This window comes from Sinocyclocheilus rhinocerous, unplaced genomic scaffold (genome assembly GCF_001515625.1).
Source record: "Sinocyclocheilus rhinocerous isolate Xijiao unplaced genomic scaffold, SAMN03320098_v1.1 scaffold832, whole genome shotgun sequence".
NCBI classification, from domain to species: Eukaryota; Metazoa; Chordata; class Actinopteri; order Cypriniformes; family Cyprinidae; genus Sinocyclocheilus; species Sinocyclocheilus rhinocerous.
Window position 1 is genome coordinate 225,720 of NW_015641039.1, and position 5,937 is coordinate 231,656.

Genomic DNA, 5,937 nt, shown 5'->3' on the forward strand with positions numbered 1-5,937 from the left:
CATGATGTATTGCTATCCAGCATTAATTTAATATTACTTGAGAGGTCAAACACAAGTCAGCTTTATTTTACTGTGAATGCTGTAATGGCACATTCAGTATGATCCAAGATAATAGAATAGAATAGAATAGAATAGAATAGAAAAATCTTCATGTTTTCAAAATGAACCCAATGTTTTGAATGGTGTGACTGATAATGCATCTAAAGGAAAATAATGGAATAGTTCTTTAAATGTGTATATTGAGGCATGACTAACAGACTTGAGCATGAACTCCCTTTCCAGACAGAAGCTGTCAATCCACCTGTCTCAACACCTGTCAATTCATCTCATTCTGGCAGCACAATGGCTCAACCTACTGGTCATTTGTAGTAATACACTAATTTGAGCATCAGAACATTCAAAGACTAAAAAGATTGATCCTGTTTTAGACGTTACATTGACATCATTTTCACTTATTTTGTGTTAATAGGAATTACACGAAACTGGATGTAACAGAGCAGCATCTTGTCTATCAACTCGCTGTCTTGAAACATCCCACAGCCTATTTGACATAATAATAATAACAACAACAACAATAACAATAATAATAATAATAATAATAATAATAATAATAATAATGTGTCTAGAAATAGATAGAGACAGAGATAGAGATAGAGGAAACAGAGCATGGTTCAATGCTTACTAGACCCAAAGCAAGACTTGGACGGTATGGTCCTTGTTTGGTTTAGGCCTATATGTGTAATGAAATGTACTACATATTATATACTATATATAGTATTTCTTGTTAAATTTCTGTGAATTTCAGCGTTCACCTTCGGTTCTCAAATAACATTTGTCCATTCGAATAATCAACAGCAAATCACTATCAGCAGCTCTTACAATTAGTTAATGCTGCCCTCGTGTGGAGCACAAGCAGAAAGACTGTAGACAAAGACAGCAATTTGTAAGAGAATCACATGTCTACAAATGATGTCCGTACAGATTCCGTACAGCTGATAAAAAAAATCACAATAATCCACAAGTAATCCAGATGAATCCAGTTCATCAATTAACATTTTGTAAAGTAAAAAGCTGCATTTGTAAGAAACAAATCCATCATTGTGGTATTTTATTAACCATTGCATAAAACAGGTAATTGCAACTTTTTCTCATAATTCAGATTTTTTTCCCCCCCACAATTTTGAGTTTATACCTCACAATTCAGACCTTTTCTCAGAATTTCGAGTTTATATCTTGCATTTGCATAATACCGCCATAATAACACTTCCTCCAGTGATAAAGTCCATCCCCTGTTGCCCTCTTGTGGATTACTTACATTACTTGTGGATTATTGTGATGTTTTTATCTGCTGTTTGGACTCTCATTCTGACGGCACCCATTCACTGCAGAGGATCCATTGGTGAGCAAGTGATGTAATGCTACATTTTTGCAAATTTGTTCTGAAAAAACAAACTCATCTACATCTTGGATGGCCTGAGGTTGAGTAAATTTTCATTTTTGGGTGAACTAATCCTTTACAACTTAAATATTCAAGGAAACTTTTGCTGCTGCAAGTTAAATCACTCATCACAAAAATGTACACTCACTGCAACCATCACTGTTCAGACAATAGTTTATTGAGTTACTCATCATGGCATGATTTATGAATCAATGCGTCAGGCAGCCTGAGTTATAAAGTTCTCAACGCAGTGAAGCAACAGACCCTGAAAACTATGCACATACTTACATCCTAAAAGCACATCTCTCCTGCCACGCTGTCAGTGAGAGTTCATGTAGGTTTAACAACATGAAGCCAGACACTTCCAACAGCCCTGCCTCTCTGGGTCTGGAGATGGACATCCCACAGAGGGAGACCTAGAAAGAGGAGATGAAATCACAGCAACAGGAGGGGGTCCCAGTGTTTCCCATTCATTAAATAAACTGTGGCGCCCCGCCACAGTCTAATCTGAGTTTCATAATAAACCGAAAATATATTTATACTTCTCATTATAACATAAAAGGTCTTTAACGTTGTGTTTTGCGCCATTGCTTTGGCAAAGCATCTGTCAAACGAAGTAAAACTGAAGCACAATATGGTTTATCCCCTTATCAAGTTCGCTTTGAAAAACTGCGTGTTTCAAAGCGAAGCGCACTTGGTTCTCGCTATCAGCTCGTGATCCGGTGTTTTCTGCATCTAGAGAGCGGCTCAGTTCACAGTGAATGCAGTGAACTCCTTTTCTGCATGTGCTGTGAGTTTAGCGCGCATGTGGAAACGCAACGGGCACCAGTTACGCTTTGTTTTCACATTCGCATAATTTTCAACATTTTTAGTGGGCAAATATGTACAGTATTTCATTAGATTTGTAATGAGACGCGCTTGTAAACCTGTTTTCACCATAGACTGTATAAAAACATCACCTGTAGTTTTCTGAAGTGCGTTTTTGAAGCTCAAAGTGGGCGGAGCGGGCCAGCAGCGGCAATCCACCTGTCACTCAAGTGGCCACGCCCTTAATTATGCAGAACTTTAAGCCCCTTCAGGAACTCCAGCATCCAGATTCGCTTTGGGAACGCCCCTGCGTGACCGCTTCTGAAGCATGTGTAAAATCAGTCCAATGGAGCAGCGAGACGTCACGAGCGGGGTGACAACCACAGTCCCTCGCGTATGAGGTGTGACTCCTGCAGTAGCCAAAATAAAATATCGTTTGGCCAGCCGAGAAACCGGACGCTCGTCCTAAAAGTAATTATGGGGTGTGATTCGTGCAGTAGCCAAAAACGGGGTCATCCCCACACTAGTGGGCCCCGAGCAGGCTCTGGTAATGGAACAAGAAGTAGATACTCTCTTGAGGAAGGGGGCCATAGAACGTGTTCCTCCTCTCTAGAGAGCGTCCGGGTTTTACAGTCGTTATTTCATCGTTCCGAAGAAGGATGGGGGGTTGCGTCCGATTTTTGATCTCCGTCTTCTGAACCGCGCTATCAAACGGCTTCGGTTCAGGATGCTCACTATCAAGCAGATAGTATCTCAAATCCAGTCCGAGGACTGGCTTGTTACGATAGATCTCAAAGACGCTTATTTCCATGTTCCATCCTTCCTCAACACTGGAAGTTCCTGAGGTTTGCTTTCGGGGGCGAAGCATACCAATATAGAGTTCTTCCCTTCGGCCTGTCACTCTCACCCCGCACTTTCACGAAGTGTGTGGATGCTGCTCTGGCTCCTCTGCGACTCCAGGGCATCCGCACACTCAATTACATCGACGATTGGTTAATACTAGCTCAATCGGAGCAGATGGCGGCTCGGCATCGAGATGTCGTCCTCGCCCATATGAGAGAGCTGGGGTTAAGACTAAACGCCAAGAAGAGTGTTCTTTCTCCACTACAGAGAACCACTTATTTAGGCGTGGTGTGGGACTCAACCTCGATGCAGGCACGTCTGTCTCCTGCTCGAATCGAGTCAATCCTCACGACAGTCAAGAGAGTAAGAGAAGGCCAGTCACTCACTGTCAAACAGTTTCAAAGGCTGTTGGGCCTGATGGCAGCGGCGTCCAACGTGATACCTTTTGGCCTGCTGTACATGAGACCCTTGCAGTGGTGCTCAGGACCAAGGGATTTTCCCCGAGGGGGAATCCGCTTCGCATGATCAAGGTCACGCGGCGATGCTTACGTGCCTTGGACATGTGGAAGAAATGGTGGTTCCTAGTTCAAGGCCCAATGTTAGGGGTTCCTTGTCGTCATGTAACGCTAACGACAGATGCCTCTCTCACGGGCTGGGGAGCGGTCATGAGTGGCCGCTCTGCCCAGGGTCTGTGGGAAGGCCATCATCTCTTTTGGCACATCAACTGCCAGGAAATGCTGGCCGTGTTTCGAGCTCTGACACACTTCCTTCCAGACCTAAGGGGGCATCATGTGCTTGTCCGCACAGACAACACATCGGTGGTCTCCTACATCAATCGGCAGGGGGGTCTGCGTTCGCGCCCCTTGTACAAGCTGGCGCGCCAGATCCTTCTGTGGGCTCAGGGGAAGCTCCTCTCTCTAAGAGCAGTTTACATCCCTGGGTATTTAAATCAGGGGGCAGATATCCTGTCGAGACAGGGGCTGAGGCCCAGGGGATGGAGGCTCCACCCCGAGTGGTGCAGACGTGGCCGAGGCTTCGTCTGTACGCTTTTCCCCCGATCGCTCTGCTCCCGGGAGTTCTGGAGAGGGCACGCCGGGATGGGGTCCGTCTGTTGCTAGTAGCCCCGTTCTGGCCGGCCCGAGTATGGTTCTCGGACTTGGGTCCCTCCTTGACGGCTCTCCGCTGGAGATTCCGATCAGGAGGGACCTCCTCTCTCAGGCGGGGGGCACCATTCTTCACCCCCGCCCGGAGTTATGGAAGCTGTGGGCATGGCCCCTGAGGGGGCACAGCTCCTAGCATCTGGTCTCTCAACTGAGGTTGTTGAGACTATACTCCAGTCCAGAGCTCCCGCCACTAGGAAACAGTACGCCTTGAAGTGGAAACTTTTCGCTTCATGGTGCAGACAGCGACTGCAGGACCCAGTCAACTGCCCAATTGGTACAGTTCTGGAGTTTCTGCAGGAGCGATTCTCCGCAGGGTTATCTCCCTCCACTCTGAAGGTATACGTGGCGGCCTTAGCTGCTTACCACGCCCTTCTGGGTGGTCAATCATTGGGAAGACACCCACTTATCACTCGTTTCCTCCGTGGCACCCTGAGGCTGAGGCCGGTACAGCGCACTAAGGTGCCCTCATGGGACCTGGCTGTGGTTCTGGAGGGCTTATGCAATGCCCCCTTTGAACCCATAGAAGAAGTTTCGGTCAAGTTGCTCAGGCTCAAGACCATCTTTCTCCTCGCTATTTCCTCACTAAAAAGGATCGGGGATCTTCAGGCACTTTCTGTTTCGTGCCTGGAATTTGCTCCAGGCATGGTTAGGGCATTCCTTTACCCGAGGGCCGGGTATGTCCCTAAGGTGCCCACTTCTTCACCAGGGCCCATAGTACTTCAGGCATTCTGTCCTCCTCCATTCCAGGAAGCAGGCCAAGAAAGGCTTAATCTGCTCTGTCCAGTTCGAGCACTGGACGCTTACGCACACAGAGCTGCCCCGTGGCGTAAGGCAGATCAGCTTTTTGTTTGTTTTGGTCCGCCAAAGAAAGGATCTCCGGCGACCAAGCAGACTATGAGTAGGTGGGTGGTCGAGGCCATCTCACTAGCCTACGAGTCCTCTGGCCTCCCGTCACCTATGGGGGTCAGAGCGCACTCGACCAGGAGTATGGCGGCCTCCAAGGCTTTCAGCTTGGGTGTGGCCTTGCAGGACATTTGTGCTGCGGCGGGCTGGTCCTCTCCGCACACTTTTGTCCGCTTTTACAACCTGGACCTGGCATCTACCCCAGGTTCCCAAGTTCTCTCTTCGTGATGTGCTCATAGGATACACACACAGGCAGGGACTTGGTAGTATGGCGCAGTGGGTATTCTCGTTCCCAAAGCGATCTCGACGCAGCTCGAGTTCCTGAAGGGGAACGTCTCTAGGTTACGTATGTAACCATGGTTCCCCGAGGGAACGAGACGCTGCGTCTCTTTGCCATACTCCCTGCATCCCTGCAGGCGCTACTTCATCGAAGCTGGTTTGCGCCCGGCCGGATGCGCTTTTATGCTTTCTGGTGCTTACGTCACCCTGCTCGTGACGTCTCGCTGCTCCATTGGACGGATTTGACACGTGCTTCAGAACGCGGTCACGCAAGGGCGTTCCCAAAGCGATCTCGACGCAGCGTCTCGTTCCCTCGGGGAACCATGGTTACATACGTAACCTAGAGACGTTGCGGGGCATTCACTAAATTCCAGGAGTTTCATTAACACGACGTAAAATGGGCGTTTCTAGAGGCGTTGGGAAAACGCCCCCTTTCAAAAAAAAACAACAAAAAGAAACCAAGAGGTCACCGACCATGCGCAGAATGCTGTTTTTTTTTTTTCC